Source organism: Leiobunum rupestre, chromosome 7 (assembly GCF_980474605.1).
Source record: "Leiobunum rupestre chromosome 7, qqLeiRupe1.1.hap1, whole genome shotgun sequence".
Taxonomy (NCBI): domain Eukaryota; kingdom Metazoa; phylum Arthropoda; class Arachnida; order Opiliones; family Sclerosomatidae; genus Leiobunum; species Leiobunum rupestre.
The window spans coordinates 16470028-16492273 of NC_143390.1; the positions used below are offsets into that span (position 1 = coordinate 16470028).

At 24.6% G+C, this 22246-nt stretch overlaps 1 protein-coding gene across 2 annotated transcripts in view; it reads left to right on the forward strand.

Annotated features, from left to right (window-relative positions):
- LOC149934902 (endoplasmic reticulum-Golgi intermediate compartment protein 1-like) overlaps positions 1–22246 on the forward strand; it is a 37645-nt gene that overhangs the window by 8325 nt on the left and 7074 nt on the right. The window lies entirely within an intron of this gene.

Below are 22246 nucleotides of genomic sequence, written 5' to 3' on the forward strand. Positions count from 1 at the left end.
TAGGCCCAAGTCATCTAGCGACTTTTAATACCTTTAATCCGGTGGCCGGGTTACAATGTGTAGGAGTGTGGTGGAAAGCCCTTCATGCCACGCGAACCAACAGATTCCTACACTAACTATTACCTTTAACTAAGCAACCGATAAATCTCAAAGCGTCTACATAAGCAGATAAAAACCCAGCGTGTAAATTTAAAAGTCTAATTGACTGGGAGAGTCCTGGTGTGATAATTTTGTAGGATACCAATTTCCCTGCAACAATGTTTCCCCGCAAGCCCGCTGCGCAAACGGAAAAAGTATTTATGGGTGGAGGGTGGAGATGTTAGTACTACTAGTATAATGGTAGTTAACGTATTAAATCTGTAGTTTTATTGTTTAACGAGTGAATTGTAACGAATTATCGCTTCCGTGCCCGATTTAGCAGCGTCGAATGCCGCTTTCCTTTTTCCGAACCGTTAGATCGGCCGGACACGTGACCGGAAAATAAAGAATGAACAGCTAGGGCTTCTTCCGGGAAGGGAAACCCCCCCCCCCCGCTCTCCCCCTTTCAAACATTCAATACTCTTGACACCGAAAAATACAGTCGGTTTACATTTGGATGTGTACCCCCAACGGTTTGGCTCCCCTTTCCTTTGCCGCGCTTTTTTTGGAAGCCGCCCATAAGCATCAAATTCGATTGTTTGACAAATATCTAGGTATGCACCGAGATATCGGTAGGGTTGCCACGGTACCTGGAAAACCTGGAATTCCTGGAATAGTCAGGGAATTTGAATATGGGTATAATAATCAGGGGAAAGTCAGGGAATTTGAATATATGTATAAAATAAAGGGAAAAGTCGGGGTATTTTAATAATTTGAATTAAAATCAGATAAATGTCAGGGAGTTTGAATATGGGTATAAAATTAAGGGAACAGTCGGGGAATTTTAAAAATTTGCCTTAAAATCAGGGAAATGTCAGGGAATTTGAATATGGGTACAATAATCAGGGAAAAGTCGGGGAATTTGAATATGGGTATAAAATTAAGGGAAAAGTCGGGGAATTTTAAAAAGTAGCCTTAAAATCAGGGAAAAAGCTGATATTGGCCGATACCGGAATTGGAAGCTAGACCATAGCTTTTTTAGACAGGGGGTTACGGGTTTAAACAAATAAAAAACAACGATATTTGATTTGTGATAGAAAATATGTATCACGTAAAGGAGTAAACAAACATATTCGGATATGCTCTTGCCAACTTTTTTTAATGACAAATTAGAATAAAATGGTATGACAGTGCACTGAAACGTCTTTTATAATGATACACTACTGTTATGATTGAAAACTTTGTTAATTTCGGCTGTACAAATATCGACTTATGCCTTTAATTATAAGCTAATTCCACCCTAGGTTGAATATAGAAATTCAATCTTTCTGCGCATCAGCATTGTCAGACGTACGTCGCGATAATTTCGAGCTAAATTTTGGACCGTACGATAATTTCAACGGCGTTCCATATACTCTATTTTCGATAATTCACCTTGCACATACGATAGGAATTCAATCTTTCTGCGCATCAGTGTTGTATTATCGTACATTTTTTTAATTTATCGCAAATCCGTTTTAAGACTTTTATAATTTTTGTTGTTAGTAAATTTTTATCAATGGATTTTCGCATAAAATTCAATTTTCCCGCTATTTTCACACGATATTTCATTTCTGAAATCGATATATTTTCAGATAATAATACGATTTTTAGGACCTGGCAACGCTGCTGTGTATTCCTGTCATAGTAGACACAATTTGAAATAACACTACCGGTATCTCTTGATTCGTTGTTGAACGAATCGTTTAGCAGAGGACCGTTTCTGCAATCCAGATTTCTTTGCTAATAAATTAGTAACTCAACATTGAAAAATTTTCCGACAAGGAATCTAGAGATTTCGGGACGACGGTGTGGGATCGCCTTATTAAGATTGAAAACACATAAAACTACCAAATGCCTTAAAATACTAACCAGTTCGAAAACACAAATTCTTATTTCCAAATATTTATCACATTTCTAACACTCGATTTCTTATTTCCAAATATTTCTAACACTCGATTTCTTATTTCCAAATATTTATCACATTTTTAACACTCGATTTCTTATTTCCAAATATTTCTAACACTCGATTTCTTATTTCCAAATATTCTAACACTCGATTTCTTATTTCCAAATATTTCTAACACTGGATTTTTATTTCCAAATATTTGTAACATTTCCAACACTGGATTTTTATTTCCAAATATTTGTAACATTTCCAACACTGGATTTTTATTTCCAAATATTTGTAACATTTCCAACACTGGATTTCTTATTTCCAAATATTTCTAACATTGGATTTCTTATTTCCAAATATTTCTAACACTCGATTTCTTATTTCCAAATATTTCTAACACTCGATTTCTTATTTCCAAATATTTCTAACACTGGATTTCTTATTTCCAAATATTTCTAACACTGGATTTCTTATTTCCAAATATTTCTAACAAGTGCTGGATTTCCCGATTTTCTTCGTATCCTGGATATCGAGAAATATTGAATAAATATTTCGTATTTATCGGGATTTCTGATATTTCCCAAGATTTCTGATATTTCCCAAGATTTCTGATATTTCCCAAGATTTCTGATATTTCCCAAGATTTCTGATATTTCCCAAGACTTCTGATATTTCCCAAGATTTCTGATATTTCCCAAGATTTCTGATATTTCCCAAGATTTCTGATATTTCCCAAGATTTCTGATATTTCCCAAGATTTCTGATATTTCCCAAGATTTCTGATATTTCCCAAGATTTCTGATATTTCCCAAGATTTCTGATATTTCCCAAGATTTCTGATATTTCCCAAGATTTCTGATATTTCCCAAGATTTCTGATATTTCCCAAGATTTCTGATATTTCCCAAGATTTCTGATATTTCCCAAGATTTCTGATATTTCCCAAGATTTCTGATATTTTCCAAGATTTCTGATATTTCCCAAGATTTCTGATATTTCCCAAGATTTCTGATATTTCCCAAGATTTCTGATATTTCCCAAGATTTCTGATATTTCCCAAGATTTCTGATATTTCCCAAGATTTCTGATATTTTCCAAGATTTCTGATATTTTCCAAGATTTCTGATATTTTCCAAGATTTCTGATATTTTCCAAGATTTCTGATATTTTCCAAGATTTCTGATATTTTCCAAGATTTCTGATATTTTCCAAGATTTCTGATATTTTCCAAGATTTCTGATATTTTCCAAGATTTCTGATATTTTCCAAGATTTCTGATATTTTCCAAGATTTCTGATATTTTCCAAGATTTCTGATATTTTCCAAGATTTCTGATATTTTCCAAGATTTCTGATATTTTCCAAGATTTCTGATATTTTCCAAGATTTCTGATATTTTCCAAGATTTCTGATATTTTCCAAGATTTCTGATATTTTCCAAGATTTCTGATATTTTCCAAGATTTCTGATATTTTCCAAGATTTCTGATATTTTCCAAGATTTCTGATATTTTCCAAGATTTCTGATATTTTCCAAGATTTCTGATATTTTCCAAGATTTCTGATATTTTCCAAGATTTCTGATATTTTCCAAGATTTCTGATATTTTCCAAGATTTCTGATATTTTCCAAGATTTCTTATATTTTCCAAGATTTCTGATATTTTCCAAGATTTCTGATATTTTCCAAGATTTCTTATATTTTCCAAGATTTCTTATATTTTCCAAGATTTCTTATATTTTCCAAGATTTCTTATATTTTCCAAGATTTCTTATATTTTCCAAGATTTCTTATATTTTCCAAGATTTCTTATATTTTCCAAGATTTCTTATATTTTCCAAGATTTCTTATATTTTCCAAGATTTCTTATATTTTCCAAGATTTCTTATATTTTCCAAGATTTCTTATATTTTCCAAGATTTCTTATATTTTCCAAGATTTCTTATATTTTCCAAGATTTCTTATATTTTCCAAGATTTCTTATATTTTCCAAGATTTCTTATATTTTCCAAGATTTCTTATATTTTCCAAGATTTCTTATATTTTCCAAGATTTCTTATATTTTCCAAGATTTCTTATATTTTCCAAGATTTCTTATATTTTCCAAGATTTCTTATATTTTCCAAGATTTCTTATATTTTCCAAGATTTCTTATATTTTCCAAGATTTCTTATATTTTCCAAGATTTCTTATATTTTCCAAGATTTCTTATATTTTCCAAGATTTCTTATATTTTCCAAGATTTCTTATATTTTCCAAGATTTCTTATATTTTCCAAGATTTCTTATATTTTCCAAGATTTCTTATATTTTCCAAGATTTCTTATATTTTCCAAGATTTCTTATATTTTCCAAGATTTCTTATATTTTCCAAGATTTCTTATATTTTCCAAGATTTCTTATATTTTCCAAGATTTCTTATATTTTCCAAGATTTCTTATATTTTCCAAGATTTCTTATATTTTCCAAGATTTCTTATATTTTCCAAGATTTCTTATATTTTCCAAGATTTCTTATATTTTCCAAGATTTCTTATATTTTCCAAGATTTCTTATATTTTCCAAGATTTCTTATATTTTCCAAGATTTCTTATATTTTCCAAGATTTCTTATATTTTCCAAGATTTCTTATATTTTCCAAGATTTCTTATATTTTCCAAGATTTCTTATATTTTCCAAGATTTCTTATATTTTCCAAGATTTCTTATATTTTCCAAGATTTCTTATATTTTCCAAGATTTCTTATATTTTCCAAGATTTCTTATATTTTCCAAGATTTCTTATATTTTCCAAGATTTCTTATATTTTCCAAGATTTATTATATTTTCCAAGATTTATTATATTTTCCAAGATTTATTATATTTTCCAAGATTTATTATATTTTCCAAGATTTATTATATTTTCCAAGATTTATTATATTTTCCAAGATTTATTATATTTTCCAAGATTTATTATATTTTCCAAGATTTATTATATTTTCCAAGATTTATTATATTTTCCAAGATTTATTATATTTTCCAAGATTTATTATATTTTCCAAGATTTATTATATTTTCCAAGATTTATTATATTTTCCAAGATTTATTATATTTTCCAAGATTTATTATATTTTCCAAGATTTATTATATTTTCCAAGATTTATTATATTTTCCAAGATTTATTATATTTTCCAAGATTTATATTTTCCAAGATTTATTATATTTTCCAAGATTTATTATATTTTCCAAGATTTATTATATTTTCCAAGATTTATTATATTTTCCAAGATTTATTATATTTTCCAAGATTTATTATATTTTCCAAGATTTATTATATTTTCCAAGATTTATTATATTTTCCAAGATTTATTATATTTTCCAAGATTTATTATATTTTCCAAGATTTATTATATTTTCCAAGATTTATTATATTTTCCAAGATTTATTATATTTTCCAAGATTTATTATATTTTCCAAGATTTATTATATTTTCCAAGATTTATTATATTTTCCAAGATTTATTATATTTTCCAAGATTTATTATATTTTCCAAGATTTATTATATTTTCCAAGATTTATTATATTTTCCAAGATTTATTATATTTTCCAAGATTTATTATATTTTCCAAGATTTATTATATTTTCCAAGATTTATTATATTTTCCAAGATTTATTATATTTTCCAAGATTTATTATATTTTCCAAGATTTATTATATTTTCCAAGATTTATTATATTTTCCAAGATTTATTATATTTTCCAAGATTTATTATATTTTCCAAGATTTATTATATTTTCCAAGATTTATTATATTTTCCAAGATTTATTATATTTTCCAAGATTTATTATATTTTCCAAGATTTCTGATATTTTCCAAGATTTCTGATATTTTCCAAGATTTCTGATATTTTCCAAGATTTATTATATTTTCCAAGATTTCTGATATTTTCCAAGATTTCTGATATTTTCCAAGATTTCTGATATTTTCCAAGATTTCTGATATTTTCCAAGATTTCTGATATTTTCCAAGATTTCTGATATTTTCCAAGATTTCTGATATTTTCCAAGATTTCTGATATTTTCCAAGATTTCTGATATTTTCCAAGATTTCTGATATTTTCCAAGATTTCTGATATTTTCCAAGATTTCTGATATTTTCCAAGATTTCTGATATTTTCCAAGATTTCTGATATTTTCCAAGATTTCTGATATTTTCCAAGATTTCTGATATTTTCCAAGATTTCTGATATTTTCCAAGATTTCTGATATTTTCCAAGATTTCTGATATTTTCCAAGATTTCTGATATTTTCCAAGATTTCTGATATTTTCCAAGATTTCTGATATTTTCCAAGATTTCTGATATTTTCCAAGATTTCTGATATTTTCCAAGATTTCTGATATTTTCCAAGATTTCTGATATTTTCCAAGATTTATTATATTTTCCAAGATTTATATTTTCCAAGATTTATTATATTTTCCAAGATTTATTATATTTTCCAAGATTTATTATATTTTCCAAGATTTATTATATTTTCCAAGATTTATTATATTTTCCAAGATTTATTATATTTTCCAAGATTTATTATATTTTCCAAGATTTATTATATTTTCCAAGATTTCTGATATTTTCCAAGATTTCTTATATTTTCCAAGATTTCTTATATTTTCCAAGATTTCTTATATTTTCCAAGATTTCTTATATTTTCCAAGATTTCTTATATTTTCCAAGATTTCTGATATTTTCCAAGATTTCTGATATTTTCCAAGATTTCTGATATTTTCCAAGATTTCTGATATTTTCCAAGATTTCTGATATTTTCCAAGATTTCTGATATTTTCCAAGATTTCTGATATTTTCCAAGATTTCTTATATTTTCCAAGATTTCTTATATTTTCCAAGATTTCTTATATTTTCCAAGATTTCTTATATTTTCCAAGATTTCTTATATTTTCCAAGATTTCTTATATTTTCCAAGATTTCTTATATTTTCCAAGATTTCTTATATTTTCCAAGATTTCTTATATTTTCCAAGATTTCTTATATTTTCCAAGATTTCTTATATTTTCCAAGATTTCTTATATTTTCCAAGATTTCTTATATTTTCCAAGATTTCTTATATTTTCCAAGATTTCTTATATTTTCCAAGATTTCTTATATTTTCCAAGATTTCTTATATTTTCCAAGATTTCTTATATTTTCCAAGATTTCTTATATTTTCCAAGATTTCTTATATTTTCCAAGATTTCTTATATTTTCCAAGATTTCTTATATTTTCCAAGATTTCTTATATTTTCCAAGATTTCTTATATTTTCCAAGATTTCTTATATTTTCCAAGATTTCTTATATTTTCCAAGATTTCTTATATTTTCCAAGATTTCTTATATTTTCCAAGATTTCTTATATTTTCCAAGATTTCTTATATTTTCCAAGATTTCTTATATTTTCCAAGATTTCTTATATTTTCCAAGATTTCTTATATTTTCCAAGATTTCTTATATTTTCCAAGATTTCTTATATTTTCCAAGATTTCTTATATTTTCCAAGATTTCTTATATTTTCCAAGATTTATTATATTTTCCAAGATTTATTATATTTTCCAAGATTTATTATATTTTCCAAGATTTATTATATTTTCCAAGATTTATTATATTTTCCAAGATTTATTATATTTTCCAAGATTTATTATATTTTCCAAGATTTATTATATTTTCCAAGATTTATTATATTTTCCAAGATTTATTATATTTTCCAAGATTTATTATATTTTCCAAGATTTATTATATTTTCCAAGATTTATTATATTTTCCAAGATTTATTATATTTTCCAAGATTTATTATATTTTCCAAGATTTATTATATTTTCCAAGATTTATTATATTTTCCAAGATTTATTATATTTTCCAAGATTTATTATATTTTCCAAGATTTATTATATTTTCCAAGATTTATTATATTTTCCAAGATTTATTATATTTTCCAAGATTTATTATATTTTCCAAGATTTATTATATTTTCCAAGATTTATTATATTTTCCAAGATTTATTATATTTTCCAAGATTTATTATATTTTCCAAGATTTATTATATTTTCCAAGATTTATTATATTTTCCAAGATTTATTATATTTTCCAAGATTTATTATATTTTCCAAGATTTATTATATTTTCCAAGATTTATTATATTTTCCAAGATTTATTATATTTTCCAAGATTTATTATATTTTCCAAGATTTATTATATTTTCCAAGATTTATTATATTTTCCAAGATTTATTATATTTTCCAAGATTTATTATATTTTCCAAGATTTATTATATTTTCCAAGATTTATTATATTTTCCAAGATTTATTATATTTTCCAAGATTTATTATATTTTCCAAGATTTATTATATTTTCCAAGATTTATTATATTTTCCAAGATTTATTATATTTTCCAAGATTTATTATATTTTCCAAGATTTATTATATTTTCCAAGATTTATTATATTTTCCAAGATTTATTATATTTTCCAAGATTTATTATATTTTCCAAGATTTATTATATTTTCCAAGATTTATTATATTTTCCAAGATTTATTATATTTTCCAAGATTTATTATATTTTCCAAGATTTATTATATTTTCCAAGATTTCTGATATTTTCCAAGATTTCTGATATTTTCCAAGATTTCTGATATTTTCCAAGATTTATTATATTTTCCAAGATTTCTGATATTTTCCAAGATTTCTGATATTTTCCAAGATTTCTGATATTTTCCAAGATTTCTGATATTTTCCAAGATTTCTGATATTTTCCAAGATTTCTGATATTTTCCAAGATTTCTGATATTTTCCAAGATTTCTGATATTTTCCAAGATTTCTGATATTTTCCAAGATTTCTGATATTTTCCAAGATTTATTATATTTTCCAAGATTTCTGATATTTTCCAAGATTTCTGATATTTTCCAAGATTTCTGATATTTTCCAAGATTTCTGATATTTTCCAAGATTTCTGATATTTTCCAAGATTTCTGATATTTTCCAAGATTTCTGATATTTTCCAAGATTTCTGATATTTTCCAAGATTTCTGATATTTTCCAAGATTTCTGATATTTTCCAAGATTTCTGATATTTTCCAAGATTTCTGATATTTTCCAAGATTTCTGATATTTTCCAAGATTTCTGATATTTTCCAAGATTTATTATATTTTCCAAGATTTATTATATTTTCCAAGATTTATTATATTTTCCAAGATTTATTATATTTTCCAAGATTTATTATATTTTCCAAGATTTATTATATTTTCCAAGATTTATTATATTTTCCAAGATTTATTATATTTTCCAAGATTTATTATATTTTCCAAGATTTCTTATATTTTCCAAGATTTCTTATATTTTCCAAGATTTCTTATATTTTCCAAGATTTCTTATATTTTCCAAGATTTCTTATATTTTCCAAGATTTCTTATATTTTCCAAGATTTCTTATATTTTCCAAGATTTCTTATATTTTCCAAGATTTCTTATATTTTCCAAGATTTCTGATATTTTCCAAGATTTCTGATATTTTCCAAGATTTCTGATATTTTCCAAGATTTCTGATATTTTCCAAGATTTCTGATATTTTCCAAGATTTCTGATATTTTCCAAGATTTCTGATATTTTCCAAGATTTCTGATATTTTCCAAGATTTCTGATATTTTCCAAGATTTCTGATATTTTCCAAGATTTCTGATATTTTCCAAGATTTCTGATATTTTCCAAGATTTCTGATATTTTCCAAGATTTCTGATATTTTCCAAGATTTCTGATATTTTCCAAGATTTCTGATATTTTCCAAGATTTCTGATATTTTCCAAGATTTCTGATATTTTCCAAGATTTCTGATATTTTCCAAGATTTCTGATATTTTCCAAGATTTCTGATATTTTCCAAGATTTCTGATATTTTCCAAGATTTCTGATATTTTCCAAGATTTCTGATATTTTCCAAGATTTCTGATATTTTCCAAGATTTCTGATATTTTCCAAGATTTCTGATATTTTCCAAGATTTCTGATATTTTCCAAGATTTCTGATATTTTCCAAGATTTCTGATATTTTCCAAGATTTCTGATATTTTCCAAGATTTCTGATATTTTCCAAGATTTCTGATATTTTCCAAGATTTCTGATATTTTCCAAGATTTCTGATATTTTCCAAGATTTCTGATATTTTCCAAGATTTCTGATATTTTCCAAGATTTCTGATATTTTCCAAGATTTCTGATATTTTCCAAGATTTCTGATATTTTCCAAGATTTCTGATATTTTCCAAGATTTCTGATATTTTCCAAGATTTCTGATATTTTCCAAGATTTCTGATATTTTCCAAGATTTCTGATATTTTCCAAGATTTCTGATATTTTCCAAGATTTCTGATATTTTCCAAGATTTCTGATATTTTCCAAGATTTCTGATATTTTCCAAGATTTCTGATATTTTCCAAGATTTCTGATATTTTCCAAGATTTCTGATATTTTCCAAGATTTCTGATATTTTCCAAGATTTCTGATATTTTCCAAGATTTCTGATATTTTCCAAGATTTCTGATATTTTCCAAGATTTCTGATATTTTCCAAGATTTCTGATATTTTCCAAGATTTCTGATATTTTCCAAGATTTCTGATATTTTCCAAGATTTCTGATATTTTCCAAGATTTCTGATATTTTCCAAGATTTCTGATATTTTCCAAGATTTCTGATATTTTCCAAGATTTCTGATATTTTCCAAGATTTCTGATATTTTCCAAGATTTCTGATATTTTCCAAGATTTCTGATATTTTCCAAGATTTCTGATATTTTCCAAGATTTCTGATATTTTCCAAGATTTCTGATATTTTCCAAGATTTCTGATATTTTCCAAGATTTCTGATATTTTCCAAGATTTCTGATATTTTCCAAGATTTCTGATATTTTCCAAGATTTCTGATATTTTCCAAGATTTCTGATATTTTCCAAGATTTCTGATATTTTCCAAGATTTCTGATATTTTCCAAGATTTCTGATATTTTCCAAGATTTCTGATATTTTCCAAGATTTCTGATATTTTCCAAGATTTCTGATATTTTCCAAGATTTCTGATATTTTCCAAGATTTCTGATATTTTCCAAGATTTCTGATATTTTCCAAGATTTCTGATATTTTCCAAGATTTCTGATATTTTCCAAGATTTCTGATATTTTCCAAGATTTCTGATATTTTCCAAGATTTCTGATATTTTCCAAGATTTCTGATATTTTCCAAGATTTCTGATATTTTCCAAGATTTCTGATATTTTCCAAGATTTCTGATATTTTCCAAGATTTCTGATATTTTCCAAGATTTCTGATATTTTCCAAGATTTCTTATATTTTCCAAGATTTCTTATATTTTCCAAGATTTCTTATATTTTCCAAGATTTCTTATATTTTCCAAGATTTCTTATATTTTCCAAGATTTCTTATATTTTCCAAGATTTCTTATATTTTCCAAGATTTCTTATATTTTCCAAGATTTCTTATATTTTCCAAGATTTCTTATATTTTCCAAGATTTCTTATATTTTCCAAGATTTCTTATATTTTCCAAGATTTCTTATATTTTCCAAGATTTCTTATATTTTCCAAGATTTCTTATATTTTCCAAGATTTCTTATATTTTCCAAGATTTCTTATATTTTCCAAGATTTCTTATATTTTCCAAGATTTCTTATATTTTCCAAGATTTCTTATATTTTCCAAGATTTCTTATATTTTCCAAGATTTCTTATATTTTCCAAGATTTCTTATATTTTCCAAGATTTCTTATATTTTCCAAGATTTCTTATATTTTCCAAGATTTCTTATATTTTCCAAGATTTCTTATATTTTCCAAGATTTCTTATATTTTCCAAGATTTCTTATATTTTCCAAGATTTCTTATATTTTCCAAGATTTCTTATATTTTCCAAGATTTCTTATATTTTCCAAGATTTCTTATATTTTCCAAGATTTCTTATATTTTCCAAGATTTCTTATATTTTCCAAGATTTCTTATATTTTCCAAGATTTCTTATATTTTCCAAGATTTCTTATATTTTCCAAGATTTCTTATATTTTCCAAGATTTCTTATATTTTCCAAGATTTCTTATATTTTCCAAGATTTCTTATATTTTCCAAGATTTCTTATATTTTCCAAGATTTCTTATATTTTCCAAGATTTCTTATATTTTCCAAGATTTCTTATATTTTCCAAGATTTCTTATATTTTCCAAGATTTCTTATATTTTCCAAGATTTCTTATATTTTCCAAGATTTCTTATATTTTCCAAGATTTCTTATATTTTCCAAGATTTCTTATATTTTCCAAGATTTCTTATATTTTCCAAGATTTCTTATATTTTCCAAGATTTCTTATATTTTCCAAGATTTCTTATATTTTCCAAGATTTCTTATATTTTCCAAGATTTCTTATATTTTCCAAGATTTATTATATTTTCCAAGATTTATTATATTTTCCAAGATTTATTATATTTTCCAAGATTTATTATATTTTCCAAGATTTATTATATTTTCCAAGATTTATTATATTTTCCAAGATTTATTATATTTTCCAAGATTTATTATATTTTCCAAGATTTATTATATTTTCCAAGATTTATTATATTTTCCAAGATTTATTATATTTTCCAAGATTTATTATATTTTCCAAGATTTATTATATTTTCCAAGATTTATTATATTTTCCAAGATTTATTATATTTTCCAAGATTTATTATATTTTCCAAGATTTATTATATTTTCCAAGATTTATTATATTTTCCAAGATTTATTATATTTTCCAAGATTTATTATATTTTCCAAGATTTATTATATTTTCCAAGATTTATTATATTTTCCAAGATTTATTATATTTTCCAAGATTTATTATATTTTCCAAGATTTATTATATTTTCCAAGATTTATTATATTTTCCAAGATTTATTATATTTTCCAAGATTTATTATATTTTCCAAGATTTATTATATTTTCCAAGATTTATTATATTTTCCAAGATTTATTATATTTTCCAAGATTTATTATATTTTCCAAGATTTATTATATTTTCCAAGATTTATTATATTTTCCAAGATTTATTATATTTTCCAAGATTTATTATATTTTCCAAGATTTATTATATTTTCCAAGATTTATTATATTTTCCAAGATTTATTATATTTTCCAAGATTTATTATATTTTCCAAGATTTATTATATTTTCCAAGATTTATTATATTTTCCAAGATTTATTATATTTTCCAAGATTTATTATATTTTCCAAGATTTATTATATTTTCCAAGATTTATTATATTTTCCAAGATTTATTATATTTTCCAAGATTTATTATATTTTCCAAGATTTATTATATTTTCCAAGATTTATTATATTTTCCAAGATTTATTATATTTTCCAAGATTTATTATATTTTCCAAGATTTATTATATTTTCCAAGATTTATTATATTTTCCAAGATTTATTATATTTTCCAAGATTTATTATATTTTCCAAGATTTATTATATTTTCCAAGATTTATTATATTTTCCAAGATTTATTATATTTTCCAAGATTTATTATATTTTCCAAGATTTATTATATTTTCCAAGATTTCTGATATTTTCCAAGATTTCTGATATTTTCCAAGATTTCTGATATTTTCCAAGATTTCTGATATTTTCCAAGATTTCTGATATTTTCCAAGATTTCTGATATTTTCCAAGATTTCTGATATTTTCCAAGATTTCTGATATTTTCCAAGATTTCTGATATTTTCCAAGATTTCTGATATTTTCCAAGATTTCTGATATTTTCCAAGATTTCTGATATTTTCCAAGATTTCTGATATTTTCCAAGATTTCTGATATTTTCCAAGATTTCTGATATTTTCCAAGATTTCTGATATTTTCCAAGATTTCTGATATTTTCCAAGATTTCTGATATTTTCCAAGATTTCTTATATTTTCCAAGATTTCTTATATTTTCCAAGATTTCTGATATTTTCCAAGATTTCTTATATTTTCCAAGATTTCTTATATTTTCCAAGATTTCTTATATTTTCCAAGATTTCTTATATTTTCCAAGATTTCTTATATTTTCCAAGATTTCTTATATTTTCCAAGATTTCTTATATTTTCCAAGATTTCTTATATTTTCCAAGATTTCTTATATTTTCCAAGATTTCTTATATTTTCCAAGATTTCTTATATTTTCCAAGATTTCTTATATTTTCCAAGATTTCTTATATTTCCCAAGATTTCTTATATTTTCCAAGATTTCTTATATTTTCCAAGATTTCTTATATTTTCCAAGATTTCTTATATTTTCCAAGATTTCTTATATTTTCCAAGATTTCTTATATTTTCCAAGATTTCTTATATTTTCCAAGATTTCTTATATTTTCCAAGATTTCTTATATTTTCCAAGATTTCTTATATTTTCCAAGATTTCTTATATTTTCCAAGATTTCTTATATTTTCCAAGATTTCTTATATTTTCCAAGATTTCTTATATTTTCCAAGATTTCTTATATTTTCCAAGATTTCTTATATTTTCCAAGATTTCTTATATTTTCCAAGATTTCTTATATTTTCCAAGATTTCTTATATTTTCCAAGATTTCTTATATTTTCCAAGATTTCTTATATTTTCCAAGATTTCTTATATTTTCCAAGATTTCTTATATTTTCCAAGATTTCTTATATTTTCCAAGATTTCTTATATTTTCCAAGATTTCTTATATTTTCCAAGATTTCTTATATTTTCCAAGATTTCTTATATTTTCCAAGATTTCTTATATTTTCCAAGATTTCTTATATTTTCCAAGATTTCTTATATTTTCCAAGATTTCTTATATTTTCCAAGATTTCTTATATTTTCCAAGATTTATTATATTTTCCAAGATTTATTATATTTTCCAAGATTTATTATATTTTCCAAGATTTATTATATTTTCCAAGATTTATTATATTTTCCAAGATTTATTATATTTTCCAAGATTTATTATATTTTCCAAGATTTATTATATTTTCCAAGATTTATTATATTTTCCAAGATTTATTATATTTTCCAAGATTTATTATATTTTCCAAGATTTATTATATTTTCCAAGATTTATTATATTTTCCAAGATTTATTATATTTTCCAAGATTTATTATATTTTCCAAGATTTATTATATTTTCCAAGATTTATTATATTTTCCAAGATTTATTATATTTTCCAAGATTTATTATATTTTCCAAGATTTATTATATTTTCCAAGATTTATTATATTTTCCAAGATTTATTATATTTTCCAAGATTTATTATATTTTCCAAGATTTATTATATTTTCCAAGATTTATTATATTTTCCAAGATTTATTATATTTTCCAAGATTTATTATATTTTCCAAGATTTATTATATTTTCCAAGATTTATTATATTTTCCAAGATTTATTATATTTTCCAAGATTTATTATATTTTCCAAGATTTATTATATTTTCCAAGATTTATTATATTTTCCAAGATTTATTATATTTTCCAAGATTTATTATATTTTCCAAGATTTATTATATTTTCCAAGATTTATTATATTTTCCAAGATTTATTATATTTTCCAAGATTTATTATATTTTCCAAGATTTATTATATTTTCCAAGATTTATTATATTTTCCAAGATTTATTATATTTTCCAAGATTTATTATATTTTCCAAGATTTATTATATTTTCCAAGATTTATTATATTTTCCAAGATTTATTATATTTTCCAAGATTTATTATATTTTCCAAGATTTATTATATTTTCCAAGATTTATTATATTTTCCAAGATTTATTATATTTTCCAAGATTTATTATATTTTCCAAGATTTATTATATTTTCCAAGATTTATTATATTTTCCAAGATTTATTATATTTTCCAAGATTTATTATATTTTCCAAGATTTATTATATTTTCCAAGATTTATTATATTTTCCAAGATTTATTATATTTTCCAAGATTTATTATAATTTCCAAGATTTATTATATTTTCCAAGATTTATTATAATTTCCAAGATTTATTATAATTTCCAAGATTTATTATAATTTTCCAAGATTTATTATAATTTCCAAGATTTATTATATTTTCCAAGATTTATTATATTTTCCAAGATTTATTATATTTTCCAAGATTTATTATATTTTCCAAGATTTATTATATTTTCCAAGATTTATTATATTTTCCAAGATTTATTATATTTTCCAAGATTTATTATATTTTCCAAGATTTATTATATTTTCCAAGATTTATTATATTTTCCAAGATTTATTATATTTTCCAAGATTTATTATATTTTCCAAGATTTATTATATTTTCCAAGATTTATTATATTTTCCAAGATTTATTATATTTTCCAAGATTTATTATATTTTCCAAGATTTATTATATTTTCCAAGATTTATTATATTTTCCAAGATTTATTATATTTTCCAAGATTTATTATATTTTCCAAGATTTATTATATTTTCCAAGATTTATTATATTTTCCAAGATTTATTATATTTTCCAAGATTTATTATATTTTCCAAGATTTATTATATTTTCCAAGATTTATTATATTTTCCAAGATTTATTATATTTTCCAAGATTTATTATATTTTCCAAGATTTATTATATTTTCCAAGATTTATTATATTTTCCAAGATTTATTATATTTTCCAAGATTTATTATATTTTCCAAGATTTATTATATTTTCCAAGATTTATTATATTTTCCAAGATTTATTATATTTTCCAAGATTTATTATATTTTCCAAGATTTATTATATTTTCCAAGATTTATTATATTTTCCAAGATTTATTATATTTTCCAAGATTTATTATATTTTCCAAGATTTATTATATTTTCCAAGATTTATTATATTTTCCAAGATTTATTATATTTTCCAAGATTTATTATATTTTCCAAGATTTATTATATTTTCCAAGATTTATTATATTTTCCAAGATTTATTATATTTTCCAAGATTTATTATATTTTCCAAGATTTATTAAATTTTCCAAGATTTATTAAATTTTCCAAGATTTATTATATTTTCCAAGATTTATTATATTTTCCAAGATTTATTATATTTTCCAAGATTTATTATATTTTCCAAGATTTATTATATTTTCCAAGATTTATTATATTTTCCAAGATTTATTATATTTTCCAAGATTTATTATATTTTCCAAGATTTATTATATTTTCCAAGATTTATTATATTTTCCAAGATTTATTATATTTTCCAAGATTTATTATATTTTCCAAGATTTATTATATTTTCCAAGATGTCTGATATTTTCCAAGATGTCTGATATTTTCCAAGATGTCTGATATTTTCCAAGATGTCTGATATTTTCCAAGATGTCTGATATTTTCCAAGATGTCTGATATTTTCCAAGATGTCTGATATTTTCCAAGATGTCTGATATTTCCCAAGATGTCTGATATTTTCCAAGATGTCTGATATTTCCCAAGATGTCTGATATTTCCCAAGATGTCTGATATTTCCCAAGATGTCTGATATTTCCCAAGATGTCTGATATTTCCCAAGATGTCTGATATTTCCCAAGATGTCTGATATTTCCCAAGATGTCTGATATTTCCCAAGATTTCTGATATTTCCCAAGATGTCTGATATTTCCCAAGATGTCTGATATTTCCCAAGATTTCTGATATTTCCCAAGATTTCTATTATTTCCCAATATTTCTATTATTTCCCAATATTTCTATTATTTCCCAATATTTCTATTATTTCTCCTTATTTCTGGCGATTTCTTATATCCGAATATATCCGATAATGCTTTTAAGTCTAGATATCCCGAAATAACTATTTGTTTCTCTCTACTTGCACACCAGATTTCTTAAGTGGTTAGCCCCCACGGAATTAAATCAGCTATATTTTATTTTAATACGAGAGTACCATATGAACCCCACCCACATAACCACTCAGCGGAAGTTGCTTAAACAAACTTAAATAGGTTAATATTCAAGCGCGCGGTCACCATGGCTACGGAAGTGATTCGGAGAACGCTAGTTACGAGCAAGAAAGCCCGGAGCCAGATTTAGTCTAAAGAGGCAGAACATTAAACGCTTTTAGCGTTAAATCTAATCAAGTTTAGTTTTCCCCTCTTCAAAGTTCTTTTCTACTTTTTCGCGTAATTTAATGAACGATAGCTAATGGTCGTCAAAGTTTCAAAATAGGGCTTTTAGGTGAAGACTAAATTTAAAAATTCCTCTTAATATATATTTTAGCGCCGTAAGAATTTTATCATGCAGGTGATTAAATGTCAAATTAACTTTGTTGTTACGAAATATTATTACAGGGCCCGCAGGGGTCCTATAAAATCCTTAATTTTCAAATGTCCTATAACATCCTATATTTTTAGTAAAATCCCCAAAAGTCCTATAAAATCCTATAATTTTGATATTTGGCCCATTTCAAATCCCGCCACCCAGTGAAATGGCTAGATTTAGCTATAGGATAAATTACTATACGAAGTCATTCTAGATTATACTTTGGCTATTGTTAACATGGTTAACTACTAGTATATTTTTGGGATAAATTGGTTAAATAGTTTCTATTTTTAAGTGAAAATCAAAGATTCATTTCACTACATATAGATTTGGTTTTTAAATGCATACAGTTGGTAAATAAATCCTATAATTTGAAAAAAATTGTCCTATAAAGTCCTATATTTTAAGAAATATAATCCTATTTTTCCCATAAACAAAAGTGCAGATTTGAGTGGGGGCCCGGTGTTATGATAAGTATGACACTTTAATGATTTTACTGGGAGTTTTCTTCCACACAGGCTATGTAGTGGGCTTCGTTGAAGGCTTGTATCGAGTCCTACAACCATAAGTCTGTAATAATAATATTACTTAGAGCATAAGTGACGTAATAACTTAACTACTTATGTATGACAATTAACGAAAATTATCACCGCATTAATTTTCACAGCTGTTGGACGATCAAATTTTAATAATAGTAATAATAATAATAATCTGCTAGGCTTATACCCAAATCATCTAGCGACTTTTAATGCCTATACTTCAGGCGGCCGGGTTACAATGCGTAGGAGGTTAGTGGCAAGCCCTTAACGCCACGCGAGCTAACAGCTCCCTACACTTACTATTACCGTTAACCTCAACAAGTTTTTATGGGAAGAGGAAAGTAAACTAGTGTTGTAAGTCAGAAAAGTTTCCGTATTTTGCCGAAAAAAATAGTTTTAATTCCATGATTAGTCTAATTATATATATATTGTTTCCAAATTTAAATAAAGCGGCATTTTCGCCTAATTTTTTCTAATCTTTAAGTAAAACTAAACCTCTAGACTAGTTTAAATTGGTTAACAATGTAACCCTATTAATGTTTTGTAGTAGGTTTACTGATATAAGACATTTTATATCGATAAAAAGTTAAAAACATTAAAATCCCTTAAAAGGAATTCATGTTTAAATGTTTTAATTATTCCGATTTGCGGAAAATTTAACGCAATTCGGAAAATTTTCTGGAAATTATTCCGCATTCTATTTTTCCGGTAAATGAACAACACTAATTTTAATACATTCTTGATATAAAAATATATAATAAATATAAAAATATAATAAATATAAAATTTAATAAATATATAATGTAATAAATATAAAATTTAATAAATATATAATATAATATAATAAATATATAATTTAAAAATATATAATATAATAAATATATAATATAATAAATATATAATTTAATAAATATATAATATAATATAATAAATATATAATTTAAAAATATATAATATAATAAATATAATATAATAAATATAAAAATGTAATATAATAAATATATAATATAATAAATATATGATATAATAAATATGATATTATAAATATAATATAATAAATATAAAAATGTAATATAATAAATATGAAAATATAATACAATAAATATAAAAATATAGTATATTAAGTATAGAAATATAATATTATAAATATAAAATTTTATAAATATAAAAATATAACATAATAAATATAAAAATATAACATAATAAATATAAAAATATAACATAATAAATATAAAAATATAACATAATAAATATAAAAATATAACATAATATAAATTTTCTGGAAATTTTTCCCCATTTTATTTTTCCGAAACATTACAACACTAGGGGAAACCATAGAACTCGGGTGAAAACCCGGAAGGAGGGGTTCCGAGTGATAGTGTTATTGTCGAAAAAAGATTCAATCATAAAATTCCCGTTAAAACATTAGTAAATGTCATACTTATGGTGGAATTATGTGACTTATGTTTAGAGTAAACTCTGTTTGGGTAGGAATGAAAGCGTGTACGAATTGTTGCCTAACTCCGCGTAGCAGATTCGGATCTAAAAAAAGTTCCACCAAGGAGAAGAATAAGAGCGTGTCCTCGCGTGCTCTCTCTTGGCTGCGGGGGAGAGACCGGATGTGGATTTCTCGTATCCTTCCGGTCCCGAAAAAGATTTCTACTCTTAGCCTTCAAAGGGGGAAAAGGGAGAGGAGATGATGGCTTAGGATTGGGATGGTAATTCCATCCTACGTAATGGAAAGCCCAGCATTAAGATAATCGTTTCCCCCTCGGATTGTTTTTTATTTTTTGCCCCCCTCCCCCCACCTATAAAAACATACCGGTGAAGCACTAGAATAGCGCGTCTAACGACTTTTATGTTGGTGTTAGGATTGTATTTGTAGAAGTTCTATTGTTCATTTAAAACCAACTTTTCAACTTCATTCTACCTAGGAGCAACAAACGCGAGGAGAACGCAGCTAGCCTTTTAAACACGCTAACGCAGTGTTGTGTACAAATTTCATTGGACGAGCCGTTTCGCTGAACCTTTACGGGCAGGGGGGAAGACAATTTCCATATTTTCCCCTTCCGACGGCAGCAGGCGCTAAAGCGTATAACCAATGAAAATTGTACGCGAGAAAATGCACGACTTTTGGCGGGTTGCGTTCTCCATGGGTGGGGTGATGTGTTTGTTTGGTTGATTTAAATCGGATTTTTATGGATTTTTTGATTTTATTTAAAATTCCAAAGTTTTATATCATTTAGTATCATAATTTTACCTAAAACAAATGTTTTAATTTTTTAAAAACCAATTTCTTTTCCGTTTTTTAAAGGAGGGGGAGGAGCCGCCCACGAAAATATATACAGAAGATGAGCTGAATTTGGTTGCGCAATTATAAAGCTACATAACATAAAAGTTACATGATTTTTTTTCACTATCACTAAACCATCTGGAAATAGGTCTCTAATTACCCTATTTCTAATAAATCCGGGAAAGGCTATTTTTATACTTCTGTTTAAAGAGCGTTACAAGATGGTCAAAGCTGAGGCGTATTGATACGAAATAGCAAGGATGTAGTTAGATTGACATAGAATATGTGGGCAGCATCCTGTTAGCCTCGTGGTTCCAGGAAGAAAAACCACGCCCCTCTTACTTCCCTCTTGTAATCTTTCCCCATTTATATAGTTGCGGCTTCATAATGTGTCTTTACCCGAATGCATTCTTAATAACAGTTACAACTTACAAGGAGACATCCCGAAGTCTAACCCACCGATTTTGTTCAACCTCGTGGGATTGGTAGACTTTGATGTAACTTGAAAAATCCTAAAGGGAATTTATTCAATGGACAACCGTTTTGCCATGGCAACGAAAAATGTTTTTGACGATTAAAACGTTATTCTACTAAATAAAATCTTTAAAATATTTGGTAGACAGACCGATTAAAACGTTATTCAACTAAATAAAATCTTTAAAATATTTGGTGGACAGACCGATTAAAACGTTATTCTACTAAATAAAATCTTGAAAATATTTGGTAGACAGACCGATTAAAACGTTATTCTACTAAATAAAATCTTTAAAATATTTGGTGGACAGACCGATTTAAACGTTATACTACTAAATAAAATCTTGAAAATATTTGGTAGACAGACCGATTAAAACGTTATTCTACTAAATAAAATCTTGAAAATAATTGGTGGACAGACTGATTAAAACGTTATTCTACTAAATAAAATCTTTAAAATATTTGGTAGACAGACCGATTAAAACGTTATTCTACTAAATAAAATCATTAAAATAATTGGTGGACAGACTGATTAAAACGTTATTCTACTAAATAAAATCTTTAAAATATTTGGTGGACAGACCAATTAAAACGTTATTCTACTAAATAAAATCTTTAAAATATTTGGTGG